The following is a 20,513-nucleotide window of genomic DNA, read 5'->3' as shown; positions in this document are numbered from 1 at the left end:
AAAATGCACCTCCCCCTTGATGTGCGCGTCATTTGATCAAGACACCAGGAGTGTCAAAAGGCGTCATGGCTGCTGAGGTTGCTGCGAGAGACAAATAAATATTGAAACTGCCCTACTTGGGTCCATGCTTCACTTTCAGGGCAAGGTGGAAAGTGCAAGGTGAAGTGTGCCGCATATATATATATATATATATATGCTGACACTTCGGTTCGGGTTAATCGGGAATCGCAGTGCTCACCATGGGTGCCTGTCCCTGTGGAGGAACCACACCACTTTCAATATTCAAACACAATCCTTCTTCGGAAAAAAAAATGGGGCGCACACCATTAGTTTTCCACAGCACGCGTGATTTATTCTTGGATCATTTCAATATTACAGGGTGAAAAGAGAGTATATATATATCCTACCACATTAGTACCCATGGGCCCCAGACCAACTAGCTATAGTGCCTTATTTGGACACCTACTCACTCACAGAGGAACAAGTGATTAGACACCCCAAAACACAACAGTTGCGACCCTCTCAGGAATCGCAGTGACAGGACACACCTTTTCGCTCTCACACTCGTACATGTACACCATAAGATCTGACAGAGGCACAAGAAGAGTTTAAAATATTTATGCTAGCTACAGTGCTCTAGTATGCAGTATTGTTGCCGCAATAAGTAAGAAGATGCCTAACACAAATACGGTCAGCATAGTAAGTAATCCATAAACCATATAAGGAGCTGTCATGGTACTAGACATGGTAGACTAACCCTCTCTCCTTCTGCAAAAGCAAAGTGATTATATATCTGAAGATCTCTGGGTGTTTGTATCTGACCCCGTACCATAGCATGCACAGATGAAAGTTCTACATAACAGGGTATAGTCACGATTTTTTGTCCTGAAAATCTCTCTCTAAGTGTGCGTTTTGCATGTCTGCGCATACCGTTGTGGCAAACAGTACAGCTTCAATAACTCCACAAGACGTACGCAGAGCAGCGTTGGATCCAGTCTACAAAGGCCCAATTGCATGAAGGGCATCTAAGGAACCTTGTTCAATAGAAATTGTTCAACAGTGACTGAGCATACATAAGAAGCTCTATCCTAACCTGAAGAACCACTTGCTGTGCCTATAATACGCTGGCTTCTGTTGAATAATATTGAGAGTCCACTATTGAAAGGACTAGCAGGGAAGCCAGAGGGACATTCGTATATATTTATGTGGCACATTACAGCGGATTGATCTTCATATACCGCTTTCTGCTATACGCAAGGGGCATTTCTTTGCTCCTGGAGAAAGGGACTGGGCGCACTCAAGTATAACCTTTGGAGTTTTGCGCTTTGTTATTAACATAAGATTTTCTTTGTATATACAGTCAGAGAGTTGTATTGTATGACTTGATCAACTGTTTTTATGATATATTATGTAAGAGATTCTTCTGTAATGATTTTATGTTGTGTACTTTTATGGTTATCGCTGATTAACCGAATAAAGTTATAAATGAAAATGAATGAATGACTTGATCAATAAGAAAACACCATAGCTACATAATCCGTGCAGTGGGCTGTGATACTAGATATTGATTGGTTTCTGAATATAAGGCTTCGGTATCACCAGCATCTGAACACCGATATGGCTTTTTAATGACAAAGTGTACTGTCTCTTGATACTCTCTTTTTATCTTTTCCTTTTTCTTACCTTTTTATCTTTTGATTTATTGTGCAATTATTTGCTATATGGATAGATGAATTGAATATGACTAAATGTTTTGGTGTTTTTAACTGGTCACAGGTTGTAGTGATTTTAATAAACTGATATAGAATAATTTCAATATCATTTGTGTGTGGGCATACTGCTTTATTATTTAGAACTAGGTCAAAGTGATAGGTGTGTTGTTTGAGTGAAGAATATTTGTTGGATTGGTATGTCAAAGGACACACCATTTTTTCCTATAACAGAGTAACAAAGGGCATTGTTGTTCGACCTTGTCTATGGTGTTCATACTAAATCACAAGAAAGGACAGAATTCAAAAACAACAGCAGGTTCTGTGCGAAACCACAGCAAGACAGATGCAAAATACATTTGTATAGTCGCATGTGCAAAGCAGAGAGCAGCCTGCAACGTACTCGGGCTAACATAGGGACAACGACAATGGGCCTGCATGGGACATATGATACAATTAGTAATTATTGGTTAATTAATCATTACTAGATTGAGGTTACACCTTATGCCCCTACAAACCTAGCAACCCCCAACTAAAATATGACTAAAATAAATCAGATTTACATGATATAAATAATGAATTAGCAATTAAATAGTGAATAATAAATTAATAAAATAATTAGCTGTTCAATAATAATTATTTAACTTCCCACCCTATATACCTACAAACCCAACAGCTCACATTTAAAATATAACTCGAATATAAAGTTATTGCACAATATACATGATTAATAATCAGGTCAAAAAAACTTCATTGTGACCATTTATAGCCATAAAAGCACATTAAATTTACATAATTTATAAATCCAATCTGGATGAGAATTACTAGATCACAACATACATTTAATTAATAATCAGCAATTAAATAATAATTAATAAAGTAAGAATTCATTTTAAATTAATTATTACTTAATGAACTTCCCGCCCTATACCCCTACAAACCCAGCAACCCGCTACTACACCATAAATTACTATGAACAATGACATTTGAAATTATATATCACTTAAAATTACAAACTATATTTAAAAATAAAATTAACAATTCTACAAACAATATTAACACATACAATTAATATATGAACAAAAAATCATTAAGATAATTAAAAATATATATTTTTTACAACCATACTATTGAAAACAATATTAACAACAACAATATTGTTAACCCGGCCCTATTGCAGTTAGGATGGGAAACTCCCCTACCGCATATAGCCACCAGGCAACTTAAACCAGAGGCTTTAGAAGCCCAGGTATTCCTAGAAGTAATTTGAGAATAAATCATCCACTATTTTGGTGAAAACACAAGCACAGCTTCTTCCTCACAATTAGAACGGAATGCTTTTAAGACAGTGATTGGGGTAGATGTATAGCGGCTTCGAAAGGGGTGAGGCAGACGTTGCTGCTCGAGGAGGTAGGGAGCAGAACCTGCAGGGAATAGAGCAGCAAAGACCGGGAACTCTGGTGCTGCACCTGTCTCTTTTGGAGGCTAGAGAGGTGGTAGCAACACAGGCAGAGAAATTGCATTGTCATGATTACAAAAAATATATGGAATGCACCCACCCTGAAAGGAACCGCACAGGCTCGTTGCTGGCATGGATCGCTAACCCCTTTAGGAAAAGCTCCAACATAGTTGAGATGGAAATATAGGCAGGTAGAGATAAACCTGCACTTGTACGATTACTACACCACCCTCTATAAGAGCGTGGCCAGGCAGGGTGAGGCTGGGATACAGGAATTTCTGTTGCAGCTCCCCCTCACAACTCTCATGGCCGAGTAGGTGGATAGGCTGGGGGTAGGCAATTTCTATACAGGAGGTAAGGCCGGCTATTATAGTAGAGTTCAACATGGCTTACACTGCATAACTGGCCCCCCAGCTGCTGGAACTGTGTACGGCGGCTAGAACATTTGGAATGCTCCCTATTATGATGCAGGATGCCCTGGAAAGGGGGTCGCGCATTACCCAGCTTCGCTTGTCCCTGCAATTCAAAATGTTTGCTTTCCTTTTGGAAAAAGACAGCCCTCCTGGGATGGCTAACTTAGATCGTTATCAGCTGCTTGCCTGAATGAAATGCAAATCAGTTAATCTGCAAGTGTAAAGGATGCTTTGGAGCAGTTCTGGCTTTAATTGAGTTCTGTAAAACCTTTCCCCTGTCCATGGCAGGCAGGATTGCACTCCTTACGATAGTAGTGCTTCCTGAGCTGTTATATATATTTGTTATGTTACCTATCCGGATCCCCAGAATGTGGTTTGCTGAGTTGGACTCCTTGATAACATCTTTTATCTTGAGAGAGGGTCACAAGAGGGTGGCCTTGTCTGAAATGGCTGACTCCCGACAATGAGTCATACTACCTAGCTACAGCAGTTCACACAATGGCTCGCAAGCAGACGAGAGGAAGGCTGTGCTGTGTGTCCCTTGGTTCCCAACAGAGAGGTTCTGACCAAAATGTTACTGAGGATCGGGCACTTACCCCCAAATGCATCTGGGGAATTGCAGGTGGAAAGTCACTGCTGGGCTAGATGCCTCCAAAAGATGCACAAGTTGGTCCTGTACTCACCAGTCCTCTTCTTGACCATGCTCAATGTTCTACCACATAGGGGACAATGGAATACCATAGTTGAATGGGAGGCACAGATGCTACTACAATAGGGGAACTGTACAGGGAGGGGGAGTTACTCCCCTAAGAGGACTTTCAATTGGAGTTTGATTTACCACAGAGTGACTTCCTACTGTATAGAGCAGTAACTGAGACCAAACAACGGCACTGGAAAATAGGCACAGTGGAACCGCACCCCTGTAAGGCCTGCCAATATATTGGCCTGTTGGGAGGTATGTTTAAGGCAGTCACATGACTCTACAAAGCAATACGAGGAGACATGCTTAAGCCACTAGATAGCCTCTGAGTTAGATGGGAGGAGGATCTAACCACTCCCATGATGGACAGAGACTGGGAAGGAGTCCTGCAGGGTACCACCAGGGGGTCAAAGAATCCACGCTTTATATTGATGCACTTCTACATTTTCCATAGAAAAAACCAGGCCGCATGAATAAAATATTCCACAGGACGGATGCTGCCTCCCCCAGATGCGGAGAGGTAGGACTAGAGCTCCTACACATGATATGGGACTGCCTGGTATTACATGACTACTAAAGAAGGGGTAACAAAAACAGTAGCTGAAGTTACAGGAAAAACAGTTCCCTGCCTGCCTTCCTTCTCACTGCTTATTGGGACAGTTCCCTCATACGTCCAAAACAAAGGTGACTAGTAAATTCCAGGACTTAGCCATCATTCTAGCAAAAAGGAAAATAACAAGAAACTGAAAATCCTTGTGTGGCTCCCCGCTTGGTGGCATGGCAACAAGAACTAGAGAAGTGGGCAAACTGTGAGGGAACAGTACATATCATAGAGGCCAAATGAGGGATAAGACCCCGAGACAAAGCCATGGCCTGGGAAACATTATTAGATACCCCAAAACACCCAGCAGATGCCACAGGGACAGATACACCAGGGGAATCATCAACACCGGACACCAAACATTCATCCTAGAGACTACTAGAGCTATCAAGAGGAACGTTGATATATGAGGCCTATAATCTGCAAGGGGTGGCTGGGCTGAACGGGACACAGGAGGATGGAAGTATACAAACATGGGCACAGAATGATAATTGAATACTGATGAGAGACACCACTAGGGAAAGATGTCCCACCCTACTGACCCACGACATTAAGTACACCAGAATGGATTCAGACAGATTCAGACACACCTGTGTCCATGACTCACAGGGAAGGAGGAAGTGGGTGTAGCCTCACAGTCACAATGTAGGAACCTGAGGACCAAGCTGACTGACACCAATGCGGCTATGAGCAGCACAGGAGTAAGGACAATATTAGAGGGGTGATTCTATCTGCTATGCTGTGATGTGTAGCATGTTAAGAAAATCAAGAAAATGTGTTAAAAAAAAGACCACAACAATATAGTTAACAACTATATTACTTACCAGAAGAAAGCTATATTATTGGCAACAATATTTCTGTACCACAATATTTTTGTCACACTATTTTTTTCAATATTTCTGTCTCCCGATATTTACAACTCCATATGTTGTAAAAATACCTCTGAAGTGGACACTTACTAAATGCAATAAGCTAACATAGTGTTGGTCTATGGAAGATATAGGCCTTACCGGAGTAACTGTCAGCGTACATAATACTGAAACACACATTTCCTATTTTTGAAATACTATGCACCCTGCCCTAGGAGTGGTTAAGACCTACACTAGGGTCAGGGGCGTAGCTAGAGCTTGTGGCGCCCGGGGCTACCCTTCAGAGTGCCGCCCCTTGGGGGTAAGGGGGGGCGGCTACTGGGGAAAAAGGACGGTGAGCACTTGAAAGATGTCAGAGTCTCCGAGGAGAGACACGTAGTATTGCTGCTAACAGTTACCTCGATCATGAAAGTTACATTTAGTAATTTTTAAATTTTTATATAGCGTGAAATCAGAGCGCTTTACAATTTGAGGCAAAGGTAACAAATCAGAACATTAGTCTAACATGGGGAATCTAATGGGCATTGCGATGTTTACTCCTCTCAAAATCGGAATGGTTGTTTGTTAGAAATGGGGGTCTCTAGTTAGCAATGGCTGGCCACTGTCCAACTGGGGACCCTTCTTCCTAAGTCAGAGTAAGGGGGCTACACCCTTTGATAACCCCTGCTCAACCCTGTGGTAACGTAGCACGAGCAGCTAGGCTTATCTCAGAGGCAGTGTGTAAAGCATTTATGATCATACACAGTAACACAGTGAAGAACACTACAAAGGGACACCACACAAGAAGTTATAAAAAAATACATATCTTTATGCATAGACTTAACACAAGACCAATAACCATAAAATGCAACAATACTGTAAACTAGGGATGCTCTTTAGAGGATGGAAAAATAGTTCAAAGTGTGCAAAAATGCACATACATGACACGGTCAAAGGTTAGACAGTTGAATCCACCGGTGACTGGCAGTACAAAAGAGAACACACAAGACTGCATGATCTATCTGGGGACTCAGAAAAACCACATGTGACATCCATCAGAGAGCTGTGTGAACAATTACCCCTCAGCACAAAGCAAACATGCACATACATGACACTGTTCAGGGATCCATCATCTACAGCTGACCATTAAATAACAAAAGGATCTGGCTGTGTTAAAAACAGTAACTTTACCTAGCTACATTAAAACAAAATATGTCACCTGCATAGTCAGATCTGAGACTACACAAAACAGAAATTTCTCCAAGAAATACTTTAACCTCCAGGGTTATCGCACCAATTGTTATTACCTGATAGTTACTGGGCACCTCTGAAGCAGATGCCTTAACCCTATAAAAATATTAGGACATGCAGACTTTGTAACCAATTAAGCATAAAAGATCTACTAACATACTTCTCCAACAGTTTAAACATCTTCTTAGAGAGTGTTGTTGCTCAAATGGGTGAAATTGCTGTTATTTATATGTTTTCCCAGTCTTCCTTGCTTGATTTTGTTTCCTATAAAGTGTCACACATAGTCATTGAAATGTCACTCATATTTCACTGGAATTAAGAAAATGTCACACATAGCAATGCAATCTGAAACCTTGGCAGCTATGCTCAAGTGAGTCTAATTTCAAATGAAATATTTATAAGTTTCCCTTGTCATCATTGTATGGCTTTCAAGACAGTATGTCACTCTGAAGTAATCAGGGTTCCCTAGGCCTACATGCTCCGTAGATAACCCACTTACACTCAAGAACTGTTGGCACGGAAGCTGTAAAAGTCAAAGAACAAGTTTATTAAGACCCCATGGGGTGGTGGTACACTCATACAGCACCCTTCGGTAATGCAAGAGGTATCACACCGAACATCGGTGTGACCCCGTCTTTTATACAATGTTCAGGTAATAAAGATAGGCGGCACAAAGTTACAACACATTATGTACATATATGGTCATGTTTTGTAACACTGCCAGCTCATTGGAGGGTTTGTAACTCCGCTGGTCAGTTTGGCGGCACATTCCTGAGGGGTGACTGGTCAGTGGGGACTGCGCATGTACGAGCTTGACCAGTACTAAAAATAGCCTGTTGCTGGGCAAACTGAAGTGGTCAGTGGTACGGACAACGGACTAAAGGGCACGCTAGCCACGAGGCCGCTCATGATCTAAGATGGCCGCCGTAACATTCAAAATGGCGTTTTCATGTATAGCCAAGTTAACAGGAACACGTGTAGTTTCAGCCAATCGCTAACGCGGCCATGCCAATTACGACAGACAACCCTTTTAGCGATTAGCTGAAGCTACCTCATAGTGAACATAATCAGGATGTTCGTCCTCAATATCTATTAACATTATTTGCGTCACTTCTTTATGAAGCATCATTTTGTCATGAGCAAGAGCTCGTCTTGATGGTATACAAGCTGATAAACACATAGAACATAAAGTTGGGCCACATTGGATACATAAGCACACACAGAACAGTACCCCTATAATGATACATAGAATCGTTAACAGTTTCCAGCCCCAAGCAGTAAGTATTGACCAGAACCATCCTGAAAGTGTCCAAGTTCCATTGTCCGGGTGTATTTCAGCTGCTATTTTATGCAGCTTCGATATGGCATCATAAACAGATGGTGAATTGTCAGGTATGTACACACAGCAGCTACTTCCGATAATTCTACATGCCCCCCCACGGTCAGCTAGAACTACATCCAACACCATCCTATTTTGGAGCGTAACGATCCTAGAAATCTGGAGTTCTTCAGTAATATTCCCAAGTGCAATGGCAGTATCATTTGCTACAGCCTCAACAACACGTGTCAATCGTCTTATTTTCCGACTGTTCAATGCGGCCCCCACAAAGGAAAACAGTCCCAAATTGAAGTCCACATACTGCTGCAAGGCAGTATCAGTCTGGTCAATGTCCTCCAGAACAACAGTTCGCTTGACTCTATTTAGGACAAAATCGTGATACAGAACATAATCATTGTGATACATCGGCGAGGCAATGAATACAGGGGTTAGTACAAATGATACATAACATGTGCCTAACCATCCCAATGGAAGCTGATGATAACCTTTCGTTCCACAAATAAAATTCGTATTTCGAGAGGCTACAAACGAGATGCCATTCGGACTGTCAAAAGTAAGTGTGGTATTGCACTCACTTTTCCCTACCGGAATCGAACCTTTGTTTCGTATACACAAATCGGCTTTAGTAGCAATAACATTAATAACATGAGAACTTGATACATTGATATTTCGTTGATTGCTGTACACACGCGGGGCAGATATGTTATCGGGCCGGTACTCCTCCCATTCAAATCGAGTACCTTCAGCCCGTGGAAAACCATCCTTGTCATGGAAACATATTTTATTCAAACGGAAAAGCACCCCCCCTTTCGTTGGCCATCTCAGAGTAAAGAGGAGGGTGTACCAGGCATTGCAAGATCCATTATGTGAGAACGGGAGTGGAATGAGTGGGGTGCCCCCTTTCTTCTGGTGCCCCGGCAACATCCCACACACCCAACAATTGGAAGTATTAGTCATATTATGCGTGTGATGGAGAATCTGGATAAAACTATTGTTCAGATACGTTTGCTGATGTCGTTCTTCATGGTATGGTAAGGTAAAGTGAAAATGTTCAGACGGAGCCGGGGTAGTCGGCAGCAAATGTTCACGTGCAGGTACCACAAGTTCAACTACCCAAGCTATTACAGCTATCACCACAATAGTCAAGACGAAGAGAATGGCACCTAGTATTCGTTTATCTCGTGAGGCAGATGACGCCATAGTTCAGAAAAGTTCTTACAAAATCTCAAATAGTTCAAATTGTTCACAAAGTCTCAAATACACATGTGTGTATACCTAAAAAAAAGAAAAATACGGTGCTGAGCTCCGAGGTAGCCGTTGTTTTCTTCTCCGGGCCAAGACGGGTGTCGCTACACTAGGCAGAACTGATCCCCCCCCCTTGGAATTCCCGGTCTCCATTTCACAAACCTGGAGCGGTAACCAACTAGTCATAAAAAAAACCCCCAAAATCTTCTTATCGAGGCCTCAAATTGTAGCGCTCTCGTCCAGCAACAGCGTGGTCCGGGAAGGCTCCCTCAATTTCGGTCGACGTCACAGCTGGGCTCTTTTCTTTCTCCAGAATCTCTTTGTAGTCAGTTAACACAGCAGGATTCACCAGATTAGGAGAGACACGATGACAGTGTGTTGAGTGCACCCACCGCTTCCTGTTGGTCACTCGTACAGCGGTCCTGGTCGCCAGGAGGACCTGCTCGGGGCCCTTCCACCTCGGCTCCAAACTGCTCGCCCTCTCAAATGACCGAATCATGACATGGTCACCGGGGCGAAGATCATGGCCCTCTCCAGTAGAGTTATCAGGGAGCGCTTCTCGAACCTGTTGATGAATAGAAAGCAAATAATTTGTTAATCGTGCCAAATAATCATTCATCATTATACAAGGCACATCATGTATCAATCGCGGCTTGGGCACCCCCCAGATATTCATAGGGCGACCAAACACCACCTCATATGGTGTGAGGCCAGTTCGTGAATGGGGTACTGATCTAAGAGAGAGCAGTGCTAGCGGCAAAGCATCGGGCCACTTCAACGACGTGGATGCCACAATCTTGGCCAATTTGAGTTTTAACGTAGCATTGTACCGCTCAACCAGACCTGCCGACTGAGGGTGGAACACAGCGTGGAACTTCTGCTGAATCCCTAACCCCTTCAGTACATACTCCACAATCTTCCCAACAAAATGAGGCCCATTGTCGCTCCACAAAAATTTGCAAATTCCAAAACGAGGAAAGAATTCCTTAAGCAACACCTTAGCCGTTGTTAGGGCTGTATTGTCTTTCGTGGGGAAGGCCTCAACCCATTTGCTAAAGGCACATACCACCACTAGGACGTACTTCAGGTTGTTGCAGCGCTCGAGTTGGATATAATCCATTTGGAGTACCTCAAATGGTGCAGAAGGTGGAACGAACCCTCCTTTCGGAGTATGGGTCCCCTTTCCAGGGTTGTGTTGTAAACACACCAGGCAGGTCTGCACTACTCTCTTTGCAGTATTAGCAATCTCGGGATGTTCCCAGACTCGTGTTAACAGCCGAGTGATTGCAAGAGCTCCGACATGCGCCAATCCATGTGTCATCTGGACCATCACCTGCAAGTAAGCTGCAGGCAATTTCCATTTCTCCATATCCTTGCTTCTCCAACAACCCTCATCATCTAGTACCCCATCTGCTGCCCATGCCGCAAGTTCTGATTCAGTAGCTGATTTCTGAATATCCAAGATTTCTGCTCTAGCATCGCTCCATCGCTCAGCCTGTGATTGTGTCACATACATGGGGGAGTCAGTCCGAGACATAGCCGTTTGTCTTGCTATATTGTCTGCAAAGGCATTTCCTTGACCCACTTTATCGGTGATCTTTTTATGGGCACTGCATTTAATTATCGCTACTTTCTTTGGACAAAGCAAGGCGTTTAAGAGATCACGCGCTAGTTCTCCGTGCATAATGTGTACTCCGTGCGAAGTCAAAAACCCACGCTCTCTCCAGAGTAGCCCGAAGTCATGTGCTACTCCGAAGGCGTACCGGCTGTCTGTGTATATATTCACACATAGGCCAGCACTCAATTCGCAGGCTCTTGTTAAAGCTATCAGCTCTGCTGCCTGAGCCGATTTCTGTGGTATTCGTGCTGTTTCTACCACTGTCTTAAGTGTCGTGATCGCATAGGCTGCGGAAGTCGTACCATCTGGCAGCCTCAAACACGATCCATCAACCCACAGTTCCCCATCCACATCTGGAAGTGGCATATCCTGTAAGTCGACACGACCCTTTGTCTGTTCCTCGGTCAGGAAAACACAGTCATGATGTTTTTCTTCCTGACCCTCCTCGACCGGATAGGGCAATAAAGTGGCAGGATTCAGGGTAGCGCATCTTTTCAGTGTGATATGTGGCGCCAAAAGTGTAAGCTCATCCTGTTAGCCGTGCACTCGTAAGATATTGAGTCTTTGTTTGATTTAACAGAGCATCTACTGCATGGGGAACTAGCACCAACAGCTTGTGTGATAACACGATTCCCTCACTCTGCCGTATGGCTACTGCTGTTGCTGCCACTGCTTGAAAACACCCAGGCAACCCTCGTGCTACAGGATCAAGGACGGCAGAAAAATACGCACATGGTCTCTGCTTATCCCCGTGTGCTTGCACTAACACTGACAACGCGCACCCATCGTTCTCGTGCACGTATAGTGTAAAAAGTTTTGTATAGTCTGGTGTACCTAACACGGGTGCAGAACAAAGAGCCTGTCTCAATTGTTCGAAAGCATTCTGACATTCATCTGTCCATTCAAGGGGCATTGGTGTAGCTTTAGACAGTAACACTAGCAAAGGTTTTATAATGTGTGAAAACCCCATGATCCACTGTCTACAAAAGGACGTTAATCCTATGAAGGCACGTACATCTCTCTGTGTGCGGGGGACTGGTGTGTCTAAAATTGCTTGAATTCGATCAGATGTTAATGCACGCCCCTCCTTAGACAAAAGATGACCGAGGTAGGTCACCTTAGGTCTACAGTATTGGAGCTTTTTCTTCGAAACCTTATGATTGTTCTGTGCCAGAAAAGAAAGCAACACAATTGTACTTTCTTCACATTGTGCATAAGAGTCTGCAGCTAGCAGAAGGTCATCCACGTACTGGATGAGGACAACGCCAGTCTGTAACTCAAAGGAATCAAGCTGTCTTTTCAGAGCCTGGCTGTAGATACTCGGGCTCTCAGTGTAACCTTGGGGAACACGACAAAATCTATACGATTTATTATTTAACGTGAAGCCAAACAAATATCTGCTATCAGGATGGACAGGGATGGAAAAGAACGCATTTTTCAAATCAATTACACTAAAGGTCATGGCCGTTGGTGGCACCAATGTAAGCAAAGTCGTAATGTCAGAGACCACCGGGTATTGGGGAATGACAATTTTGTTAATCTCTCTCATGTCAATAATAAACCGATAGACTTTGTCGTCAGTGTCTCTCTTAAGGATCGGAAGAATCGGGCTGTTACAAACATTATAAGGAACCTCCTCCACCACTCCTGCAATAATCAAGTCCTGAACAATGTGTGTCAAGGCAATTTCACCTTCTCTCGAAATCTTATACTGTGGTACTCGTGGTAGAGGGGCCCCCTCCTTAACAGTAATGTGAATAGGTGGAATACGCATCTCTCCCACATCCGTATCTGAGGTCGCCCATAACATGTGCGGTAGAGAGGCCAAGGCTGGAATGTCTAATATAGTGCAAAACCTATCTGAGTCAGGATAATTGTCATTCAGGATAACCCGCACTCCCTCAGGAGCGCACCGTATCGTTGCTCGAAAATATTTAAGCAAGTCAATGCCCAGGATATTATCAGGTGTATGGGGCGATAACAAAAATTGACCAAAACTGAAGAATTTGTCAAGACAAAGTGCAAGGGGTTTTGACAATGGGCTAGGGGAGGGTGTGCCATCGAACCCTACACATGTTATCATTTCGCCAGACAGGGGAGCCCTCGGAACCAAGTTTTTTGACAAAGCGCTACGAGTAGCCCCTGTGTCGACTAAAAATTGATCAGTAGAACCCAGAATACCCGCTGTTACATATGGACCCTTCTGATCTACTGGCACTTCAATTGATTCCGTACCCCATCCTACGCAGTCCTATGCATGCACATAATCCTGGTGTTCCACATTCTCACCCTCCGATATCTGATATTGGTGTCGTCTATCAAACGTATTTCGTTCGTCCTGGCCACGGCCCCTTTCCTCGACCCTTCCACGATCACCTCCGCCACCTCTCGCCCCCGTATAGCTACATCTCGACCTACCACCTCCTCGACCACGCTGGCTATGCTGCTCACGGAGTACCGGACAATCGTCAGCCCAATGCCCAAACTCTTTACAATAGGCACATTGATCCTCCGCTATATCCGTACGACCGTACGACGCATTTCCTCCACCACGTCTACCTCTATCATTCCCTCTACTCTGTGTTCCCCGAACCTGTGCCAACATCACCTTCGTTTTCAATTCTTTCGCCTTCTTATCAACACTCTCTTTAGCCTCCAACTCCTGCCGCTCATAATACTGAGCCATAGTTAACAAAGACGCAGGGGTCGCCGTGGCCCAGGAACTTTCACTCGATTTCAATCGTTTTGCAATCTCCGGTAGGAGATTAGCCACATACTTATCTACGAACAAATGCCTACCCGTATCATCTGTTAAAGATTGACCACTGTAATCATGAAACGCATCCTCGAAGCGTGTAAAGAAATCAGAAACCGTTTCATCAGGCTTTTGTTTGCACGAAGCTAACATGGTCCAATCGATCTTTTTAGAAGGAACAAGCGTTTTTAGTTTAGTCAAGATAGCCGCCGGAAGGTCTAAAATCAGGTCACATGGCTTACATGCAGGTTCCCTATCTAAATCTGCTTGATTTATTTCTTTCCATGTCCCCCCCAGTATTGTTTCATCATTATTTTTACGAATTTGTCTCCACATATCAGGTGGAAGAATTAACCCAAAGAACAGATCTATATCAACAAGAGTCATCACACAAGACGAAATGGCCCCTTCCACCCCTTCATAAAATGCCGCCGGATTTTTCCGTAGGTCAGGTAAAGAGTTTTTCAATGCCATAACATCTGCTCTATTCCAAGGAGTATACACCCAGTTATATATAAAATATCCCTTTGCATCCTTAGATAATTTATCCTCATCTGTACCCTGCCCTTTAGGAGGGACATACAAAGGCGCGGCTTCACGCATAGGCATAACATGCAACGCAGAACTCTTATCTGAACCCCGGAGAGAACACTCCTTAATCTGCACATTAGACTCCGATTCGGACTCCTTTTGTTTCCTCTTCCGCTCCTCCCGCAATCTGGTGGTCTCATCTCGCAGCTGGACCAGTTGCTTGAAAAGGTCATCAACATCTGTAATAGCAAATAAACCTTTATCCAGATTCTCACGATGAACTGACACAGCTTTAGATTCTAACGTATCTGAAAGTTGACAATATGCGGCAACAACTTCATCCGCTAAAGTAGACAGAAAATACAGTAATTCCTGATCCGTCCAACTAGCCCTTTCCGCAATCACCTCAGACTGAGAAACACAGTTCTTATTCACTTTACGGGCCCAACTACGTAAATGTGCGGACCTCTCCGCAGTAAACCTGAGAGCGGATACACCCTTCTTTTCCGACTTATCCTATCCATCATCTTCCGAATCTGCATCTGGAGCAGTAGGCGAAACGTACGGAGGCGGTGACCGATCTAGCAATGAAAAATCATCAATTTCATTATTAAGGACAGGATAAAGCGGTCGGCGAATAGGAAATTGACCAGTCGTTTGCAATTTACGTTCCCGTTCCTCCCTCTCTCTTTTCTGCTGAGCCTCTTTTTCCTCAAGCTGTAAAGCCTTATCTCGAGCAGCCTTGCGCTGCTCTTTGTCCGCCAAGGCAACCTCACGCTTCATTCGTTCACGCACCGCTTTCTCCCACATTCGCACACAATCAAACATATTTTGTCTAGACCTGCGTTGAAACAAACATTGTTCCACAAACTGTACTTTACGTAAATCGAACGACCCATGTAGAGGCCATTGCAATTCAGGATCAGATTTGGTGTATTTATGCCATAATTTGCTGTACATTATAGGGGGAAGGCCAAATTTGACATACATATCCCTGTTCGGTGTGCCTTCTGGGGGAGCCGGCTGTGCTTCTGCTAACCTAATTGTGGTACCATTTCCAAGACAGCACATCCCTCGGAGTGTGCTTAAAACAGGCATGTTCAAAAAGTATCACGAAAGCGTGACACCGTATTAAATGGCACTTACAGTACTTCACACAAATGTGCCGTTCAGAGGAAAAAAAAAACAAAGTTAGAGAAACATCTCTACATGCCTGCCTATGTGAAGTGCACTACACATATAGATTCAAAGTTCACAAATTCACAAACGTTAGCTAACTCAAATCAAAATTAGGTCATAGGACTCCGACAAGCGTCCGAAGACTAAATACCGTTCACAAATCATAGGACTTCAGTAAGCGTCTGAAGACTACCTTACCGAACACAAATCATAGATCTTCAGTAAGCGTCCGAAGACTACCTTACCGAACACAAATCTTACCCAAAATCTCAAATGTCCAGATTCCAACTGCCAAGGTCTTGTGATCAAATCAGCCAAACGGCACTTTCCCAGCAACGCAGACGATCGAAAACTCAGTCGGAGACTGGCGCCACCTGGAAGGTCAGATCAGAAGGAAAGGAAGAAACACCGTGGGTGCCAAGACTCGGGTCACTCAGTGGCAGCGCGCGTCCATGGCGAGTTTCCAAGCCTTCGTCACGACCTCTCCTTCGGGCATCCGAGTCGCCGATGAGTCCCTTCGTGGTCGCCAATTTGAAGTAATCAGGGTTCCCTAGGCCTACATGCTCCGTAGATAACCCACTTACACTCAAGAACTGTTGGCACGGAAGCTGTAAAAGTCAAAGAACAAGTTTATTAAGACCCCATGGGGTGGTGGTACACTCATACAGCACCCTTCGGTAATGCAAGAGGTATCACACCGAACATCGGTGTGACCCCGTCTTTTATACAATGTTCAGGTAATAAAGATAGGCGGCACAAAGTTACAACACATTATGTACATATATGGTCATGTTTTGGAACACTGCCAGCTCATTGGAGGGTTTGTAACTCCGCTGGTCAGTTTGGCGGCACATTCCTGAGGGGTGACTGGTCAGTGGGGACTGCGCATGTACGAGCTTGACCAGTACTAAAAATAGCCTGTTGCTGGGCAAACTGAAGTGGTCAGTGGTACGGACAACGGACTAAAGGGCACGCTAGCCACGAGGCCGCTCATGATCTAAGATGGCCGCCGTAACATTCAAAATGGCGTTTTCATGTATAGCCAAGTTAACAGGAACACGTGTAGTTTCAGCCAATCGCTAACGCGGCCATGCCAATTACGACAACTCATAGTAGTTGAAATGCCACTCATATACTGAAATTATGAAGATGTTATTACACATAACATAGGTAGCGATTTGAAACCTTGGCCAGCAGCTATGTAAATTGCATCAGCAGTGCTTGTGACATCTATCGTCTCATGTGAATTTTACAGACATAGAATTGAACTATTATGGCCTAAACAGTTAAAGACAGTTAAACTAGACGGCTGGTATCTAGCATGAACAGAAATCAGAAAAGCAAATGTAAATGTGTGGTTTAAAAAACGTTTATAATGAATTAACGTACTATCTGAGTGCAAAAATAATATCTATATATTTCAACTTTAAGCAAAAAAAAAATTGTGTTTCCCATAATTCCGTTGAATTTATGCAGAATGAGTTTGATTGGTTCTTTCTTCAATGCTTTTAGTTCCCACATATAATAACATCGTATCGCGCGTTTTTCCTTATCATGGCAACGTCGCAGAGCATCCGCATACAGCAGAGAAAGCGAAGAATAAAAAAAGCAATATGTAAAATATGTCTTTAAATCTTTTGCCTCAGACTTAGATGCCAGTAAAGAGAACAGCAATGCGTACACACAAGCCTCACAGAGCAACAGAAAACAATGACGCAGTAATGATAAAGGGGGAGGTCGCCTCATTAGTTACTCGGAAGTCTACAGCTGACAACCTGCTGACTCGAACAATCTGATTTACCCTAAAAGCAGGCAGACAGCAGCTTGTTTTACAAGGCACCTCTGCAGCAGAAAGGTTATCTCGCCAACTGCACACATGCTGGCTCAGCCTGTCTCTTTATATATTCAAAGGCTTACAATATATTTCTCCTCGTTCTGTTCGTTCCTAAGGCTAGCAGCTGGGTCTAACTGCCCAGCACGCTGCAAATAACGGTGTTACTCAACACAGCATACAATCTAACAGCTCGAATATGAGTCATGCTGGTGGCCTCGAACTAGGCCGGAATTGCGTAAAAGAACTAAATCTAGGACGTTGCTGAAAACACTTTGAATCACAAATAATGAAATAAAGATATAATACATATAATGATTCAAAGTCTGCTTACCACACACCCCAGGTCTGTCCCTCATAAGCTTCCATCTTCCACAGACTGCTCTCCTGTATCCATGTTACATCTAAAAGGGCGCTCACCTACTCCTGAAGAGGCAAACTCTGACACAAGCCCCACATTTTGAAGTATTCTTCTAAGTTCATCAGCTCTAAAGCCCTTGCACACCCGCTATTCTGCCACCTCAAAATAGGCACCACATTCTATTTCCACACTCTGTCGAGCCAGGCCTGATTTCCTTGAGCTGTCTGTGCCATGATTTTTCTCTGTAGGCTCGGTGCTGTGTTACTGGAATAGAGATAGTCTGTTATCAGTTTTCATTGAAAGCACAATCACAGCCCACCACCACCACCCTGGTATGTCGACTGTCTGTGGCCTGCCGTGCACGGTCACGGTGCCGCCCCATGATCCATCTCAATGACTCACTGGACTCGACTGTCACTGACTCACTCACTTGCGAAATTGCGATCGATCCGACTCTCTCTCAGTACTGTCTCACCAGCTCACCTCAATCAATTATAGTTGTGCGTGACGACCTCTGATAGGAGCCTTGATGGCAGCAGGCAGCAGAGGCTTCCAGTCGCGCAGAGAGAGTGCCGCCCGGCGCCCGCAGCCACCCACTGCCACAGCCCAGTACTGTACTCCTCTCTAGTACTGTAGCACTAGGAAGCAACAGGGCAGCTGCAGCAGGGCCAGGGCAGGCAACGGTCGTTACGGCAAGACAGGATGGTGCTGGTCTCGGTCTCCACACCCGGACCACGAGGCTCGACACGACGGGAGGGGCCGGCGTGCACTGCGCGCCGCGCGTAACGCGTCACCAGTGCGGCGGCGAGAGCGAGGGCTGGCCCAAACTGTTACAGGGCCGTCATCATTGGTTGTGGCTGTGCGCACCGCGCACACTACCTAGTTGACGGCCCTGTGAGCGAGTCTGGGACTGGGAGGGAGGTGGTACATGGTGGGGGCCTGCCACCCTGTACTGAGATAGTTGATGGATTGGATGATGACGTCAGACGTCGCTCGTGATCAGGTGCGTGCTTAATCTGCCTCCTACTGTAACTGTCATGATTGACATGTCGTGCGGTGTAATGTAAACGTAAGCAGAGCTGATCACCGCCACCGGGGTCACCGAGCGCCGCGGCCGCCCTAGTCACAGGCACAGCACAGCTGAGCAGGTCACTCACAGCAGGCCTCCGCGGCTGCAACGGGCCGGGCCTCGCCCGCGCGGCCGCCTCAGCCGCCTCAGATAAGGTGCCGCCTGGGGCGGACCGCCCCCTCCCCCGCCCCCCCTATCTACGCGGCTGACTGGGGGTGACTTATACGTTTTAAAAAGGAAGGTTTAGGCCTGGCAAAAGGTTATTTTGGCCTTGTATGAATGGCAGTTCAAACCTGCACTATAGACTGCAGAGGTAGGCTTGTTTTGCAGTGCTACCTTGGTGGGTGGCACACTTGTAGAATTTAATGTACAGTCCCTGGGGACATAGGGTTCCCTTTACTAGGGTCTTGCAAGCAAATATATGTCAATGAGGTGTATACCAATGTTAACATGCTTCAAGGAGAGAGCACCATCACTTTAGTACTTAGGCCAACAAAAACGAGTTCAGCCTAAACCAGGAAGTTAAGGCAAAAAGGTTAGGGAGATACCATGCCAAGGATGTCAGGTCTTACACAGATTTACTCTCTCTGTATAATATGTGTGTGATGTAAAGTGCTTTCACCCCGTACACTGGCATGAGTAGGCCCATAAAACAGATAAAATATGTGTGAGAAGGGCCTTGGAGAAATGGGGGCACTTTTGGAGGGTGATAATGAAGAATCTGTAGTGAGGGAATCCATTGGGGGCAGGTAGGTGCCAATAAAGACTGTTGCACCAGGTGCCACCAGCCTCGTCTGCAGCAGGTAAGAGTGGTGGGCGGTGGGGGCAGCTGGGGGGGGGGGGGATCTCGAGAGGCGACCATGAGGGAAAATGAATTATTTATTTAATGTTCCCTTGTGGTCATCTCTCGAAATCCCCCCCCCCCCCCCCCCCCCAGCCAGCCCCACCCCTCTTACCTGCAGCAGCAGCGGCGGCTAGGCACCACTAGTGCTAAAGTCGGCCATGATAACAAGGAGGAAGTACTGTGTAAAAGTTCCTCTTGGTAATAGCTGAATACACTTTTGTAACGTATTTTCCCATATTCAAGCTTATTTTGGGCAGGGCTCAAAATCTAAAATTATTTCGGCCTGAGTATTAAGAATAGCGACAGCAATGTGTAGTTTTAGAAGGCAAGAATATATTTTTTTGTGCCAGTGCTTCAAAGTTTTGCAAAAGCCATGACAATACAAAACGTGCACTAACAAAGCCAAAAGGCTGACAGCCAATGCCAAAGCCTTTGGATTTGCCAGTGCTTGTTCAGACATAGGATGAGGGACTATGGCCCGTTCTTTGGGGTAATTTGTTTACTGCCTGTTTTCTGTCTATTTACTTCAAACGCCAATTTACGTTTGTTTTTCATTATTTCTAATAATATCACGCTTCAACATTGTATTAAAGAAATGTAATTCATGTCTGTCTTGCAAGTCACACACCGGTGGATTAGTGACAATGATCGATGACAGGGTCAATTAAATGTGACCAAACAGACATTTACATAAACAAATGAAACCTGCTGAAATGTTTCCAAAAACGTGCTGTTAGCCTTGTCGATATTTATGCGTGGG

The sequence above is a fragment of the Lissotriton vulgaris genome, chromosome 7 (genome assembly GCF_964263255.1).
Source record: "Lissotriton vulgaris chromosome 7, aLisVul1.2, whole genome shotgun sequence".
Lineage (NCBI taxonomy): Eukaryota > Metazoa > Chordata > Amphibia > Caudata > Salamandridae > Lissotriton > Lissotriton vulgaris.
This window is presented reverse-complemented; position numbering follows the sequence as displayed.